This window comes from Ochotona princeps, chromosome X (assembly GCF_030435755.1).
Source record: "Ochotona princeps isolate mOchPri1 chromosome X, mOchPri1.hap1, whole genome shotgun sequence".
Taxonomy (NCBI): domain Eukaryota; kingdom Metazoa; phylum Chordata; class Mammalia; order Lagomorpha; family Ochotonidae; genus Ochotona; species Ochotona princeps.
The window spans coordinates 13,359,255-13,378,500 of NC_080865.1; positions in this window are offsets into that span (position 1 = coordinate 13,359,255).

Below are 19,246 nucleotides of genomic sequence, written 5' to 3' on the forward strand. Positions count from 1 at the left end.
ATAAAGGGAAGTATGGCCCAGTTACATCCATACATGGGTGGTATCCTCTATGATAAAACCATAGCAATTGTTTAAAGGCTCTGGGGTTTCTCACTATCTGGTGGATGAGGCCCTTGTAAATCTGCCACCTACCCTGCTCTGGGATCTCATCTTTCACCACCTGTTCCTCTCTAACATCCATATTATATCTGTGTTATGATTATATGCTCCTACTAGCTGCTGTCCCCATCAACCAGCAGAGTGGGGGAAAATGTCTTTTGTAAACTGCTCAAATTTTAGGTATTGGTTTTAATGCAACATTATATCAGCAGAAAACTAATGAGTGACAGAAATAATTTTGTAACCTGATATTGAACTCAAGCTTTTTTCCCATCTTAATACAGTATCTATAGCAAAGTTTCACAGAAATATAAATTTGTGGTTTTAAAAACTCACAAGAAGAAATGTGTAGCGAAAGGAAAATTGTACGTGCTGTCTTTATGAAACATTTGCTAAATGTGTGTCTTATAGCCCTCCAATTTAAATTCCATTAGCAGGGGTAATTTTCTTTTTAAAAAAAGTCCCTGGTAAAGTTGTAAAGGACAGAAAGTATGACTGAAGAATAATCAAAGAGGCAGAAAAATACCCAGGAAATGGCATTCAATAAGAAGCCTCAGAAGAGATAATACAAAATGGGAATAATTAATGCTGATTGAAAGATTTGGGTTGGGGGGCGGGGAGGTAAAAGCAGCTCAGCCAGAATAGGCCAACAACCACATGAGTATGAGTGTGTGAACAGGAGCCCCTCCAAATGGCAGCACATGAGGGGAGGACAAAGCTGAGCCAGGTGCATCACCCAGGGAGCCAGAACCGTGGTAGGGTAGGAAGGCCTGCAGGTCACAGGAGTAGAGTGTTTCCAAGTAGAGGAAGCCCTAAACTCATTCCTTGGGCACTTGTACAAGAGCCTTGATGGATTCCTGAAGATGATTTTGCCCACATTATCTACTAAAAAGACCTAACCCTCAGTGAAGGCACCACTGGGTACATTAACTGTGTAGGTACTGGCCTGACTTATTTGACAATGTCACATACAAGTTTTTTTTCCCCTGGTTGCCCCATGATAATTACATATTGTTTTTCATCTTGTTGCTGGGAAGGAAGGAAAGAAGGGAGAGAGAGAAAGGAATAAAGAGTGGGAGGAAGGGAAAGAGAAAGAAAGTGGACATGAAGCAGAAAGAATGAACTAATTCATTCTTGAAAACAACCAGAGCCCTGTATAAGGCAGTGTTGGTATGCTGGGAATTCCTCAGCAAGGTAGAGATGCCTTCTTTTGTTCCCTGGGCCATGCGTGCATACATTGAATAACCTTGGACTTTAGGCTGAAATAGGCAACTTCAAATACTCCAGGAGTTGAAACCCATTTGTGGAAAAACCCCTTGGATCCTTACTGAGGGAAAACATGGGGGATAGGGTGGTTAAAATCCACCAGTTATCTTTAGTCATCAAAAGAAAATAATTGCTTCATCCTAACTTTCTGGACAATTAACATTGAAAGTTCATCTAAGGGGCACGGCGGCGTGGCCTAGTGGCTAAAGTCCTCGCCTTGAACGCACCGGGATCCCATATGGGCGCCGGTTCTAATCCCGGCAGCTCCACTTCCCATCCAGCTCCCTGCTTGTGGCCTGGGAAAGCAGTTGAGGACAGCCCAAGGACTTGGGACCCTGCACCCGCATGGGAGACCCAGAAGAGGTTCCTGGTTCCTGGCTTCGGATCGGCGCACACCGGCCATTGCTGCTCACTTGGGGAGTGAATCATCGGATAGAAGATCTTCCTCTCTGTCTCTCCTCCTGTCTGTATATCTGACTGTAATAATAAAGTGAATAAATCTTAAAAAAAAAAAGTTCATCTAAGAGTCTGCAGTAGGAAATGGATATTTTGCACCATAGAGTAATGAGGCCAGATCTGGAAGTGCTTTGTGTCAATATAGACTTTGATAATCAGAAGAAAGGAAAGCAAATAAGGTCTTTTTTGTTATTTGGAGATTTCAATATCCCATCTGGAAATGATTTCTGAGAGTAATGCCACTCCAACATCTGGTGAAAATATCCAGCTTTGGTGATTTCCAAGTGTTTATAGACTTTAAACTGCTTAATCCTTGGAGACAGGTTTGTATGTCTGCTTTCAAAAGCTTTTTGTGCTCAGAACATGTACTAAATAAACACATCAATCTTACCACACTAACATGAAGTACCTGGATAACTTTATAAATGGGTCTTCTTTGATTTCAGTGACTTGGTCTAGCACCCAGACTTTATATATAACTTATGTTAATATAGAATAAGCTATAGCCTACAGTGGTCCATTTGAGAAAAGTGCTCCCTGTGGAGCTGGCACCGTAGTGTAGTAGATTAAGCCTCTGCCTGCAGCACCTGTCAACATCCTCTATGGGCACAGGTTTGAGTCTTGGCTGCTCCACCTCTAATCCAGTTCCCTGACTGTGGCCTGGGAAAGCAGCAGAGGATGGCCCAAAGCCTCGGGCTCCTACATGCATGTGGGAGACACAGAAGAAGTCCTAGGTTTCAGACTTCAAGCTCATGCCTTCAGATCACCCCAGCTCCGGGCATTGTGGCCATTTGAAAAATGAAGCAGTGGATGGAAGATCTCTTTGCCTCTCCTTGTCTCTCTGTAACTTTGCATTTCAAATAAAAATAAATCTTTAAAAAGGAGGGGAGCTCCCTTATTGTTTGTCCTACAAAATATCTAATAGTAAAAATAGTGAAAAATAAGGGATTTTTCCCCAAGATTTATCTATTTTTATTTAAAAGGCAGATTTTACAGAGAAGGAGGAACAGAGTCTTGCATCCACTGGTTCACTCCCCAAATGGCCACAACGGCCAGGAGCTGAGTTGATCCAAAGTCAGGAGCCAGGAGCCAGGAACCTCCTCTGGGTCTTCATGTGGATGCAGGGTACCAAGACCTTGGGCAATTCTCCACTGCTTTCCCAGACCATAAGTAGTGAGCTGGATCACAAGTGGAATAGCCAGGAAACAAACTGGTGCCCATATTAGGATATCAGCACTAGCAGGAGGATGATTAGTACACTATGCCACCACACTGACCCCAGTAATAAGAAATTTTTAAAGAAAAAAAATTCTATAATATTTTCATGATCTTAACACTATATAATAAATGAAATAAGTTTGGGGGCAAATGAATCATTTTCTTCCACAGGCCTTAATTTCCCATGTCTATGACGAGGGGCATGGACCAATTGAGGCATGTCTGATCTGACATCTCAGTGCTTACTCTTACCTCACTTCATTCTGTCTTAACTCATACAATTTGCCAGGATCCCATCCACTTACCTAGACTAATCTCACTGGGGCATCTTTGGAAAAGGCCAGACCCCAACACATATGTGACCTTTTGCTGGACTGCATTTCTCATTTGGAATTCCATCCCCACTTTGCTTTACCTTTCCTTCAAGCCTAGCTGCCTGTCCCACTTTTCTATCAATATTTCCCTCACTAGACCAGCTCCCGCTTTTTTATTTCTCCAAGCTGGGGTTGTACAATCAACAGGTGATTCTAATCAAGCCAATATGTATTATGGATGATTTATTTCTTTTAAGATTGTAGAACATAGAACTAGCCTGCCTAGGGTTTATTTCATCTATACCACTTCTCTATGACATTGGTAAGTTGGTTAACCTAAATTAATCTCCCACTGCCTAGGTTTTATCACCTATAAATGAGGATAATGATATGTGCATCAGGAGTTCTGTGTTGTGGAATCATTTCTGGCAAACCATCTCAGATAAATTCATTGTGTGTTTCAGGAAACATGTTGAGTGTTATAGAGTATTATAATGTTATACCATTATACAATTTGGGGAACACCTATGGAAAAATGTTTTATTATTTTATATATTGCCTATAAATATTTTAACACAGATAAAGAAATAATTCATAATCTCACCACTCAGAGGTTTAAGGTGTTGCACTTATGGGGTACTGCAGGTAACAACACCACTTAGTGCACCAATATCCAATTTCAGCGTTCCTGAGTTTCGGACGCACCTCTGCTTTCAATTTCAGCTTCCTGGCAATGTCTAACCCGGGTTAGGAAAAGCCATAGGTGGAGTACTTGCATGCCCACCATCAATTCTGAGAGAGTTGGCTTTGTCCTGGCCTGCCCACAGCTGTTGTAGCTTTTGGTGAATGAAGCAGCACATGAATGAACTCCCTGTCTTTCTCCTTGTCTCTTTCCCTCTGTCACCCTCTCAGCGACTCTGTCAAAAACACTTTTAAAATAAATAAAAACCAAGAACATGCTACATTTATGCTGATTGATGCCTTTGCACAAATTAAGGATGTTTTCACATATATCCACAAAGTGTTTTACATACCTCCCTTCAAATGATATAGCCTAATTCCCATTTCATTGAGAGTGAGTCAGAATTAACAACTGCATTCTGGATAACAGATGTGAGGATGTATAATTTCTGAAACTATGTCATAAAATGTATTGCAGTTCTGACTCTTTCCTTTACCCCCTAGCTCACTCTTTTTTCTCATCACTGTCTCTCTGGTATAAGCCAACTGCCATATGGGGGCATCCAAGCAGCCCAATAGAGTGTTCCATATGGTGAAGAACTGAGGCCTCCTGCCAACAGCCATGTGAGTCAGAAATCCTGGAAACAAATTCTGCAGCCCCAATTAACTGTTCAGAGAATGTAGACCTCACTAAGATTCTGAGAGACATGTAGATTATTGCCCTAAACTACTAAATTTGGGGATAATTTGTTAAGTAGGAATAAATAACTAATACACTCACTAATTCTAACACACACACACACACTCTGTGTATGTATCTATACGGTATACATAGTATGTATATACATACACATGTACACATATACACATAATATGTATACATACATATATACATTATACATACACATATGCATATAATACATATGTATAGGTACACATGTATATGCAGAGTATCGTATGCATAGTATATACACATATATGTTTGTGTATGTATAGTGTGCATCTTTGATCATATTTGTGCATCAGTCTCTTTTCAATGACTATAACAAAATACCTGGGACAAACTCACTGAATAAATAAAAGAGATTTATATGGCTCACAATTCTGGAGGTTCAAGGACATGACACTTCTGATGGCTCTGGTGGGGATCTCATGGCAAATGACACCAAAATGATGGAAGCATCTGCAAGAGGAAGAGATCACAGCACACAACAAGAAGCCAGAGAACAATGCAGGGATCAGGCTCACTCTTACAACAATTCGCTCATGCAAGTTTACGGAATACACAAGCATGTTCATTGAAACCCTGATAAGAGTATATGAGGTGCTCTCATTAGGTACTGCTTCTCAAAGGTCTCATCACTCCTCAGCACCATCACACTGAGGAGCTACTTCCAACACATGACTCTTTGGGGAACACTCAAAGTGAATTAAAATCATATAGATACATATACATGCAAAAACACTTCAGAAAGCTTCTGGTGGTGCCGACACTGTGACATGCAGTTTAAAGTTGCTGTTGCCTGTGATGTCAGCATGTCATATGAGCATTTGTTTGAGTCCTGGCTGCTCCACCTCTGATCTGATCCTGCACATGCTCCTGGAAAGCAGCAGATAATGGCAAAAGTGTTTGGGCAACTATACCCAAGGATAAAGCTGTTGGATCCTTACTTTGACCTGGCCTAGATCTGGCCACTCTTCATGGAGATCCCTCTTGGTGTCTCTTCCTTTCTCTCTGTGACTTTGCCTTTCAAATACTTGAAAACACCAAATAATTGAGAGTTACAAAGAGAGCGGGAGGGAGAAAAAAAGAGGGAGATCTTCTATCCCTTTGTTCACTCCCCAGTGGCCACAGTGCCTAGTTGGTCTAAACCTGTGAGCGAGGAGCTTCTTCCAAGTCTCGCACTTGGGTGCAGGGCCCAAGGCCTTGAGCCATTCCCCACTGCTTTCCCAGGCAATTGCAGGGAGCAGAAGTGGAGGTGGAGCAGCCAGGATACGAACCTCCCATATAGGATGCTGGCACCTAGGATAGAGGATTAGCGTACTATGTATGACACTGCACTAGCCTCTCTGCCTTTCAAATAAACACATTCTTAAAAAAAAAACATTTGTGGGGCCTGGCGGCGTGGCCTAGTGGCTAAATTCCTTGCCTTGAAAGCCCCGGGATCCCATATGGGCGCCGGTTCTAATCCCGGCAGCTCCACTTCCCATCCAGCTCCCTGCTTGTGGCCTGGGAAAGCAGTTGAGGACGGCCCAATGCATTGGGACCCTGCACCCACGTGGGAGACCCGGAAGAGTTTCCAGGTTCCCGGCTTTGGATCAGCGCGCACCGGCCATTGCAGCTCACTTGGGGAGTGAATCATTGGACGGAAGATCTTCCTCTCTGTCTCTCCTCCTCTGTGTATATCTGGCTGTAATAAAATGAATAAATCTTTAAAAAAAAACATTTGTGGTAACTGGAATTAGCGGGTTTATTTTGGTGCAAAAAAATTGGGACTCGTGTGTGTTTTTTCTCTCATAATACACTCTGTTTCATGAAATTTCAAGGATACCTGGTACATACATACGTAGTGTACATTTTACGGAAACAGGAAGATATTTAACCAACTTTTTTGAACCCATTTTCTTTTAATTGACGTCACATGTATTCTCAATGATATTAAGATGGTTAAAAAATTTACACAGCAATGTGAAAGTTTTAAAATGTTTCATATTACTTATGGGTTCTAAAACTCCTGTAACTAGGGGTATAATCTGTAGTTTGCAACTTGTTATGAGACTTAAAATGAAATCATTGCTATCATTCCTAGAAGGAAAAAAAATCTGACTAAAGTGTTAATGGTTGATTTTCATTCTCTTCCTAGTGATGAGTCTTGACAGGAGAAGGACCATGACATAAGTGAGGTAGACATGAAAAGAGAATGGGCTCTGTCACAGGTAGTTTGAAGTATGCCATGGAAGATTTAAGTAAGAGAATTGTTGGGCCAGAGATGTGAAGACCTTGCACTCTGATGAACTCTCCCAGATAGAGAAAAAAATTCCAAGGGCCACAAGACTTAGCAATTGATGAGTTTCCATACACAAAAGCAGAGATGAGAAAGCACGTTCAGGAAAGCAAGCTCAACAAAGAGATGTCAACAGGAGTGTGGAGAACCAGGAGCAGGCGACATGACAGAGGCCAGAAGAGTCATTCCCAGGGAAGTAAAAGGAAAATGGTCATGGGCAGGCAAAAGAGTGAACGTGGTCAAAAGCCTTGGATGCCATTTTAAAAAAGCAGCAGCAGCAGGATTGGATTTTTATAGAAAATCATGTCGTGGTTGTAAAAGGTACTGTCTAGATTGAGCAAGGAGGATAAGAGCTCTACTAAAGCTTGGGTTGGGTTGCTTTGGTTTGACTTTTTCTCAGATCACTTCCAACCAGCATTTAGTGATTAGTGAGAATCCACAAGAAGGCTTCTCTGCCATGTAGGCAGTTAGGGGCCGCATTTCCATGAGTTTCCACAGCACTCTGTACTCTCTTAACTGCACAAACTGCACAACAGTGTGCAAACAATCCAATATTTAATCATCTCCCCCCCTCTAGAAATAGAGGCTGCTTGAGAAAACGCAGTTGTTTTTGTCTTCAGCTGTACCTCCCAGACCCACACATTGGGCAATCTGAGAGAATCGTGAATGCGTGCATTGGTGAGTGAGTGACATAGAAACAGAAAGAGAGATCTTTGCTGAGAGGCCATGAAAGAAAAAAAGATACTATAAATGTCCATTAGACAGAATATTAAGGTCAAGTTGAAGTTATGATCTTTCAGGGAAGAGTTGATTTAAATCTTCGAAAATCATATAATATGGAAACTAAGGGCACACCCAACGTTAGATTTCAGACTCAGTATTAAGACAAATGTTCATCAATCTTGGTCCTAGGAAGGCCAAAATTACTCAACACCAATATCATTTCTCATATCTTTATATTTATGAACAGTCAATGATCATGTGATGATGTAGATTATTCCCATATTTAATCAACATAACAGCTGTGAAATGATAAGACCTGTCATTCTGATTAATTGATATTATAGGAATGCTCACTTTCAAATTTTATTTGTAACTTGGAGGTAGGCATTCCAGATGTAACCTGAGGCTGAAAAAAAAATCCCCTCATGTATGCTTTACGCGTTGAATTTCTTTAAAACTGTTGAGGTATAAATGCATATTTATCTTTGCAAAAGTTAAACATTAGTATAATTAATGATGATGTGAAAGCTGTTAATTTTATGTTCAAAAACAATTATTAAGAACTTTCAAGTAGTTAAATTGGAAAGTAGATTGACAGTTTATACTATATTAAGTGTTCATTGATAAGTTTGAAAAGAACATTAATTCCATTCTAGACCAACTAGCACCTCATAAAAATTCAAGTTTAGTAATAGTACAAGGGCAAATAATAAAGATTACGCCATGATCAACTTTGGGGAAGTTTTTCATTGTTCAGATCTTCCTCAGACAATGCACAGTTTCATTGGGGGAGGATTGCTTCAACTGAAGTTCATCATTGTGAACCAAATTTCCAGTTCAAGAGATATGGAAGGATTATCTTTCATCTTAGTGGCCAATAGAGAAAAAGGAAGATATTCTTGCCTGCCAGCATTTTGCACTGACAGAAAAGCCTGAAAATATCTCATATATCTACTAAACTTACTTGAAAGTAAGCATGCATTTGGTATCCCAAATATACGTTGTGGTGACCATATAAACAATCTAGCAAGTGACAAAGCCTGAGAAGATACATGTATTTATAATACAATCCCATGATAGTTGGTATTACTTCAACATTGACCACATATGTGTGAAACGGTCATTTTTCTATTCAATTATTATTTACGGCCAGTGCTTATATTCCCACTAAACTAGAATATTTTTGTTTTCCATTTGTTAAACTTCTTATTTGGTGAAGCATTAAGCCTTTTTAAATGTAATGTAAATTTAACATATGTTCTTTCAAAAACTAAAAAAAGAAGGGAGAGGGAGGGAGGGTAGGAGGGAAAGTGGAGAGAAAGGAGGAAGAGAATATCGTTATGTCTTAGAATTGTGTCTACAAACTATACTTAATCTATTAAAAAGAAATTAAAAGTTTAAATAGTTTTTATACTAAACATTTCCATGTATTTTTCAGATGCATATTGGAGAGCTACAAGCTCATTTTATTGCTGATGATTTTCAGCTTTGGGATTTTTTTTTTTTTTTTTGATACTCAGCTTTTAACATTTGGCCAGATTGTGTGAATTATAACAAAGACCATGAGCTTGGTTGGGAAATAATTCCTGCAAATTTAGAAGAGATGTGTGTCTCCAAGTTTGAATGAAGGGAATTCTTGAGAGGGCTTTATGTTTCCACAGGTGGTCTGGGGTTGGTAGGCAGATGGACTCGTGTTTCATACCCTAACTAAAGGAACATGAGAAGGAATGTGAAGTCTGCCTTCTTTCTCTCCCCATTTCCACACCTCCCCACGAACAGATGACTTTATGATGGAGAGGCACAACAGGGCAGGGAGCTGATACGAAAAGACAGAAAAGAGAATGCTCTAGCACCTGATACACAAAATGAGATCCTCTTTTGAGATAAGGAAGTTCCTCCTCATTGCAGATTTCTCTTCAGAGAAAATTCCCATTAGCGTCGGGGCTGGAAATGCCTGGGTATGCACAGACACATGAAGAACTGTGAAACGTATGCATGGGAGTGCTACCAGAATCGGTGGGATCACCAAATCACCACACAGAGCTGGCACTGAGTGTTTGGGTCCTACCCCTGTGGCCACTGACCACTTTGTATTGGTCAGCGTGGGGCTCAGCTGCACAGACCCCTAACTGCTTACCAGTTGCTTCATCCTTCCCATTATGCACAGAGATAATTGAAGTGGAAGAAAAATTCACCTAAGCACTTTAAAAAATGATGTCCAAAACAGTCTGTGGTAGTTCCATGGAACAAGATGGTGAAGGATATGAAATATGGATTTCCAACAAAGTTTGAAATCCCAGATTTTCCAGCTGCTTTACCTCAAACAAGTTATCAAATGTAAGTTCTAGCTTTCCTCATTTTTAAAATGAAATTAAGGGCCTGGCATGATAGCCTAGCCGGTAAATCCTCACCTTGCTTCCTCCAGGATCTCATATGGTGCAGGTTCATCTCACAGCTGGTCCACTTCCCATCCAGCTCCCTGCTTGTGGCCTGGAAAAGCAATAGAGGATGACCCAAAGCCTTGGGACTCTGCACTCGCATGGGAGATCCAGAAGAAACTCCTGGCTCCTGGCTTCAGTTTGGCTCCGCTCTGGCCATTGTGGCCCCTTGGGGAATGAACGGAAGATCTTTCTGTCTCTCCTCTCTGTATATCTGCCTTTCCAATGAAATAAATCTTTAAAAATGAAATTAAAATTGGCCAGAAAGGTAGGCATTGTGACACAGTGGTTAAATCAACACTTGAGAAAATGGCATCCCAGCTGAGAATGTGTGGTTCAAGTCCTGGCTACTGCAAGCTCCAGCTCTAGCTCGCTACTCATATACCTGGGAAGCAGCAGATGGTGGTCCACATATCTGGGTTATTGCCAGCCATGAAGGAAATCTGCATGGAATTCCTTGTTTTGTATTTGACTAGGGTCTTGATTGTTATGGGAATGTGGGGAGTGAACTAACAGGTATGATTCTCTCTCTACTTCTTTCTCTCACCTTTCCTCTTCTCCCTCCCTCTCTCACTATAACTCACTTTTCCAATGTATAAATAAATCTTTTTTGCGAAACTGACAAGACCAGTGAATTTGAACATACTATTTTTTTCTCTCGGCTGGAGATTTCACGTCACCTCTACCTCCTATTTATCTGACCTAATCAGCTTTGTTCAGGTCTTCATATTTTTGTCCTGATAGAAAAGAATCAAGATCGAGGATGGATGTTGTTTTGGAGAGAAACTTTCTTCATCCTAGATTGAGTGAGCGAACAGTCCGAAGTCTTCTGAGACCTGTCTGCAGGGCAGCCAAAGGAGTTACCAGGAAAGACAATCTCCCAAGAGAGAGTGAAGGCCAACTAGTTGGACTCAAACCTAATGATAATTCTGGTGATTTATAGAAACATCAAAAATCAAATCACCAACATTTTAGTGCATGTTAGTATATTCAATGGTAGAAGTGTATACTAATGTTGTGTTTGCCAAATTGGAAATTTGTAAGGATTTACGCAAATGTCTTTATCAAATATGAAAGGTTTAACGTGTTATGTTGTAGATCCTTGCTATACTTTTAAGTAAAATTTAGGATGGTTTCCAAACTCTGAGATATCAGTATTCATATATAAGCTGCTAAAGGCAATTGAAGTCCATTGCAAATAAGGATTTGCTTGCTCAGACTTTCTGGGCAGTAAGTGTTTCCCTTAGTTTACATTAGACTAGCACCTATCTGAGCTGGGTAATTTCTTTATGTATTCATAAGTATTTATTGAGAGCTTCTTGTCAGTATAAGTACTAAATAGATAGTGTGAAAAGACAGGAGGTGGTCAAACCAGCAGCAAGATATGAGCCTTGCTTTCTATTTATTCTTTGGCTTGACTAAAAATAAAAAATAATATTTTCTGTCTCCACCACACTTTATAATTTCTAAAGAGTTTTACACACCTACTCCTGATTCATCCAGAAAGATTCCTGTGATAAAAGTACTATTAACTCCATTTTAAAGATGAGAAAACTGAGGTTCCAAAAAGCAGACATTATTCAAAAGCAATGAACGTAACACGCAATCACAATGTAAACTCAGGCTTCCTGACTATAGAATTATTGTTACTCTTAAGCATAGCTGCAGCTGCAAGAAAAAAATTCTGACCTTTCTCAAGTTGAGGTGGAAGGGAATGTTCAAAATATTTTTTTGACTCCCATGAGCCCTAAAAATCCATCTAATTATAGAAAAACATCATGGACAGGTGAGTGAGAAAACAAGACTCGCACCCTATGTTCCGTAGGCCTCCGAATCAACTGAATGCCAGGAAGCTTGACAAAAATAAATGGATAGAGCAATCAATCAGTCAATCAATAGAAAGGAAAAGAAAGGAAAGGAAAGGAAAGGAAAAGAAGGAAGAAAGAGAGGAAGAAAGATGGAAAGGAAGAAATGAAGGAACTGCCGAAGTCTTGTGCAGTGTTATCTGTTTCGGTGCCTGTAACCTGCCACATGGTCTAGATCTTAGTAGTTTCACACACTCAGAAAAATATGTTGCACAAAGACAGATTGATAGATGACCACAAAACACATCTTAACATATGTTTTAATTTCAAAGGTGGTAATAGAAAAAGGTATCACAAGGCAAGACATAGAAGTTTTAGAGTGGAAACTTGGCCTGGAGGTTATGATGCTCAGCTAGGATGCCTGCTTCCCAAATTGGAGTTCCTGGGCTCAGTTTCAGGCTACAGCTCCTGATTCCAGCTTCGTGCTAATGCAGACCCTGGGAGGCAGCAGTGATTGTTCAAGTGATTGAGTTTCTGCTGCTCATGTGCAGAAATTGATCTGAATTGAATTGTCAACTCCTGGCTTCAGTCCAGCTCTGGCCATTTTGGGCAGTTAGAGAGTGAATCAATTAATGGAAGCTTGCTCTCTCTCTCTCTCTCTCAAATAAATAAGTAAATAAATAAAAAAAAATTCTCAAAAAGGTTTACATGTTTTATTTAATGCAGAGGGTTTACAAAATTAACTATATGAAGAAAATAACCATGGGTGCCTGTCTCATAATCTCATATCAAGTAAATTCTAAATGAATCAGTCAAAAGTGAAGAAGAAAATTGGTTTTTTTTCTAATGATAAACACTCTGACAATTTCATTGATTTCTGACAACGGAGTTCTAAGTATAAAAATAATGTAAGAAATAATGAAAAGTTAATATGGTTTTACATAAAAAGATTGAGTTCTGGACTTAAAAACTAAGCTTCTGTATATTCACGTACATCATAAGTCATATTTTGAATCAAAAAGTATGTTAAAATATCAGTATAGTCCCTTAACATATTTTTAAAAACATATTTAAAACCATCTCATAAAGTAAGAAAAGTAATAATTATTAATAATAATGCAATAAGAAAATCAAAGAAAAGTGATCAGAGCACATAAACATTAATTCATAAAAGAAATAAAAATGAAAAATAACTGAAAAATATTCGAACTAATTATTAAAGAAAAATAAAAGAACGATGCTATTTTTTTTTTTACCTAATGCATCTGTAAAACTTAAAACTATAGAGGTCAATCTTTAAAAAAATAAAAAGAAAAAATAATCTTAAAAAAAGAGAAAATTATACAGGTTAGTGTTGAACTGCACATTTAAGCCAACACTTGTGCTGGCCCCCATATGAGCTCTTGTTGAAGTCCCAGATGTTCCACTTCTGACCCATCTCTCTGATAATTTGCCAAGAAAAACAGAAGAAGATGGCCTAAGTGTTAGAGAGCCCACCACCCATGTGGGAAACCAGGATGGAGATCCTGGCCCCTGGCATTGGCCTGACACAGTCGTGGCCATTGCAGTTTTTTGGAGAGTGAGGCAGCAGATGGATAACGTCTCTGTGGCTCCCTCTCTGTGTATAACTCTGTCTTTCAAATAAGCCCAGAAATAAATATTTTAAAAATGAAAACTGTAATGCTAAGTATTGTCAGTAGCCTGGCATGGCCCTCCCATAAACTAATAGTAGAAATTAAAATGCTATAAAATTTCCAGAAGACAGTTTGACCACGGTTCTTGGAAAGTTTTAGTGTCCGTAAGTCACTCTGCTTCTATAAAATCATCCTTCCTAAGGAAATAATCAGAGATGCAAGAAAAGATATAGAAGGATACTTCAAAAAGTTCAAGATAAGTCAATTTTAAAAGTTATGCATATGATAATCTTTAAAAACTTCATGTAATTTGTGTATCACAAGCCAAGGTTTGACATTGTAGTTAGGGTGCTACTTGAGGTAACAACACCCTAGGAGCAACAGGAGATGGCTCAAGTATTTAAGTTTCTGTCACTCATGTTGGAGACCTTAATTGACTTCTAGACTCCTGTTTTCAGTCTGACCCAGTTCCAAATATTGTGAGCATTTTTGTTATGTACACTGGGGAATCATTTAGGCAAATAATTCACAAGATGTACTGTTATTCAGATATTAAAACTTTAATTTTAGATGAATATTGAGATAGCAAATATTTGGTATGTATATAAAAGATTGTTTTTAAAGTAGGCTATTATAACATGATACAATTACTTTAGCGGGAAGAAAGAAAAAGGGAAAAGAGAAAAGAATAAGGGGAGAAAAGGAGAGAAGAAGGGAGAAGGAAAAATTAACAAGAAAGCAAACTGTTGAGATTTTATGTTTTATTTTGCTTTGTTTCTCTGTTTTAACTGATTTCTTGCATTTTATCATTGATAAATTATTTAAGAGGACAAAGAATACCTACAAATCTCTGTGCAATAGGATTACAAATAGTCTTCATTTTCTTATAGATACTTCTTATATTTTTATAGAAATCATGAAGAACATCTGTTGAAAAGAAAGACTTGTTTTTTCAATTCAAGCAAATCATGGAAATCTTTCATATGTGATATTTTATTTTCAATGTGAACCACATCATATTTGTACAATACTATGAAATATATTTTTAATAAAAAAATTTGGCCTGAATCATCTAGAAGAGATGAAGAGTTAAAAATGGAAACAAATTTGGCAGTGAGTCCCAGGTATCAAATATCCTTCAGCTCTTTCCACAAGGAAACTGTGACAGAAATGAAGACTTATTCCCCTTATTATCTGTTTGGCTGCCATGGCAGCGGGTGCAATGGGGAGGATCTAGTTGCAAGTATGTCCTTGTGTACAGAATGTAACAAACATTACTCAGTGTAGGACTCACTGGAGAGATTTGAAGAATATTTGTAGGGCCTGGACACAGTGTTTCAGGATCTTACACATTTTTTAAAGTTGCAGGAAATAATCTTCATATCCATTTTGTTTTCAGCTTAAATAATGTTGAGCAACTTTTCAATAAATAATGGTTTAAAATAACAAAGGTTGGTATTAATTATGGAGTGCTTCCTCTATGCCAAACACTATCAAATTTGGGCTTATGCATTTATTTATTTGTGTCTGAACAGCAACTCTAGGAGGCAGGAGCTGTTTGAATTCCCATTTGGCAGATTAACAGAGGCGAGGCTCAGGACATGCTTACAGCTACAACTTCCCCATCCTACAGGCTGCCATGGAAACTGAACAGAAAATAAGGGGAGGAAGTCTTCCTCTCACACTCTTGTCAAAGTTCCTGGTAAGTATTAGAATCAAACTTTAAAGCCAGGTTTATTGGATTTAAGCTCCAACTGCTTTAATAATACATTGCCTCAGGCATCTACTAAGGCTAAAACAAAAATGCATTTACATGGTTACCAAAAGACACTCACTGGAATGCTAAGCAGCAACACTATTTTTAAAAGCCTCAAAACTAGCAGCTTCCCAAATGCACATCCTCAGTTGAACAGATAACCTGTGGTGTCTTTATACAGTTCATGATGGCCGTGGGAATGAATTTTCACAACTACATGCAACGAAGGGATGATTATCACAGACATGATTTTGAGCCAAAGAAGCCAGACCCAAAAGAATACATCCTGTATGATTCAATTTATTTCAAAGTAAAAATCTTCTGTACAGCAAAGAAAACAATTAACAAAGTGAATAAGCAACCAACAGAATGGGAGAAAATTTTTGCACACTACACAGGTGATAGGGGACTAATATCCAGGATTTACAAACAGCTTCAGAAACCCAGGGACAGAAAAAAAAAACCTGTGAAAAAATGGACAAAGGAAATCAACATACATTTTTCAAAAGAAGATATCCAAATGGCTAACAGACATATGAAAAGATGCTCAGGTTCTCTAGCCGTCAGGGAGATACAAATGAAAACCACGTTGAGGTACCACCTAACTCCAGTGACACTGGCCTACATTCCAAACTCTACTAACAACACCTGCTGGCGTGGATTTGGGGAGAAAGGTACCCTCCTTCACTGCTGGTGGGAGTGGAAGCTAATACAACCACTTTGAAAATCAGTATGGAGAGTACTTAGAAAATTGCAAATGAATCTGCCATATGACCCAGCTATCCTGCTCCTAGGAATACACTCAAAGGAAATGAAAACTGCATATGAAAAGGGGATCTGTAGTCCTATATTTACGGCAATAAAATCTATAATAGCAAAAACATGGAAACAATCCAGATGCCCCTTCAAAGAGCAGTGGTTAAAGAAAATGTGGTACATCTACTCCATGGAATATTACTCAGCCATTAAAAAGAATGAAATTATACCATTTGCAACTAGATGGTCCCAACTAGAGACCATCATGCTCAGTGAAATAAGTCAATCCCAAAAGCACAAATATTATATATTCTAATATAAGGAAACCGTCATGCAAATTGGGCTTTTCTGTTTTCTTCTGTCACCCTTGCGTTGGTTATTCAGTGGCATGTTTTTTCGACTTTGTGGTGCTGGTTTTTTTTTTTTTTTGTCTTTGTTTTAACTTCATATCTCTTGTTGACCTTATTTTGTGGCTTCTCACTTAAGGGAATGTATAGTGATGGAGTAATGGATACGACCATATCCAAATGTGAAAATACAATGCAATATGCATCCCTACTTCCAAATCAAAGATGGACTCCCAATGAAACTGTTGTGTCTATCTAGATAATGGGATGCTGGATTGTCTGATATTGTCTGTACCAACAATGTTGGGGCACACTTGAATAATAGACTGATGGAATTGTAACTTGTTATGAAGGACTATACTATTGTAACAATATGGGGAAAATCAGTTGAGGGGTGGGAAACTGGGGGGGGGGGATCCCAGACCTTACATAATTGTACCATATAAAATCCAAAATAAAAAAAGGAAAAGAAAAATCATAACTCAATTTATTTATTAAAAACACAAATGATCAAAACAAATCTGTGATTTCAAGCTCAGGACAGTGGTTATGCTTTGAATTTGGGACAATGGGTGGTGAAGCCTGGCTGGTGACATAAGAGAAGTTAGAGGGCAGGAGGTGGGGAGGTGTTCCAGAGTGTGTTGGTAATGTCCTGTTGCTTGATATGTGTCCTGAGAATTCACTGAACTGGACACCTGCAGTGGGTATATTTTAGAAATGGCCAGTGTATGGCTTCTTCAGAAAAAGACAGTACAGATGGTCTTCCCCCATGATGGTGTCACTTGACACTAAACCCACTGTAAATTACTGTAAAATGAAACTATCCTAAATTTAGAATGAAAGGAACCCTCAAACCCAGGCTCATCCCACCTCCACAGCATAGCACACAGTTAAGTTGCAGTGGATCCCTCTTATGACAACAGGGCTGCCTGGAAGTTGCACTCTGTTCCTGCCCAGCACAGCCAGAGAGAACATGACCCCACAGTACTAGCCAGGGAAAGAATCAAATTCAACATTTGGTGTATTTGAAGTACAGTTTACACAGAATGTGCATTACTTTTGTGTAAGTTAAACCATCATATGGTGGGGATCATGTGTACTTGGGGACAGACATCTGGTTTAGTTTGTACCATAGGGAATCCTGAAACACTCCACACACAGGAATAAAGGAGAGCCATGGGAATATTCAGCTTTCTGAGCTATAAACAATTCACCCTTGGGAGTGACAAGTAACATAGCACAACAAACTCACTGGTTACCTTTCCATCAGGATTCAGAACCACAGTGTGTCTGTTTGGACAGCAGGAAAGTGTTTGCTTTAATATCACCACCTGCAGAATGAAATTCAACCAATTAAGTTAGGAAATTGCTATTTGCAGATAATTATTATTTGCCAGTTTCTAACTTAAATCATTCTGCAGCCATTTGAGGACAAGGTCTCAATACTGCCACAGGGTGTGGTGTCAGAGCTGGTCTATTTTAACTTAATGATTTGCAAGAAGAAATAACCAGCATGGTAATGACATTGCAAACGATGCTAAATTGGGAGAGTTGCAAATGCTAATAAAGGCAGAGAAACAAACTGGGTAGACTTTTCTGATAAAATCTGGGCTTTAGTGATTAATACCAATACATTGAATTCCCAATTCTCTGCCCTAGCAATGGATTCCTGAGTACACTCCTTGGTGCTCAAAAAAAGGCCTCATGTCTACCAAAAGAAGGAGAAGGAGAAGAAGAAGAAGAAGAAAAAAAAGAGGATTCTATTTTAGCATTGCAATTTTAAAGAAAACTCTTAACATTTTAGGATAGTTTCAGATTTACAAGAAAGTTCTGAGAAGTATACAGAATCCCCACCTTTCACATTCCCAATTTTCCCTATTATTACATTTTACATTATTAGTACAGAACATTCATCACAATTAGCGTCCCAGTACTGATACAGTGATTTTTTTTTTTTTACAAAGAATCAGTTTCTTAATGGTAAATTCACAAATTATACATATGTATAGGATGCAGAGTGATATTGTGATTTATGAACACAATGTGAAATAATTAAATCAAGCTAATTTGCATATAGATTACCTCAAAAACTTATTTGTGGTAAGAACATTTGGAATGTTCTCTTGGAATATATAAAACATTATTATTCATTATATTCATGACACTGTGCAATAGTTCACAAAGTGAATAAAGACAAACCCTAAGACCCCTTAATTAAGGCTTCCTAACCTGTGTCCATCATCTGCCCATTCTCAATCCACCCCCCAGCCTCTGTTAACCACCATTCTACTATTCTAGTTCCCACATGTAAGAACTTCCACTGTTGTCTCTCGGTGTCTGACTTATTTCTCATAGCCTATTCTACAGTTCTACTCATGTTGTTACAAATGATAAGGTTTATTTCCTTTTTGAGACTGAATAACACTCCAATTTTTATGTAGACCACAACTGAACACTCTGGTTGTTTCCAAACGTTGGCTATGATGAATAGAGGTGCAGTGGATGTGAGAGCACAAACATAAAAAAATTTTTAAGAAGTAGTGTTATGAATTCATATGGTAGTTTTAGTCTTAATTTTTCAAGGAAACACCATGTGAAGTTCCATATACTGGCTACACTAATTTACATTCTCATCAACATGTGCCAGGCTCGGACCAGAGAAAGCTCTCCTCCCTGGTCCCGAAGGACGTTTATTGTTCTTCTGTTTCTGCAGACCACTCAGGGCTTCTGGTTGTGTTTCCGATGACG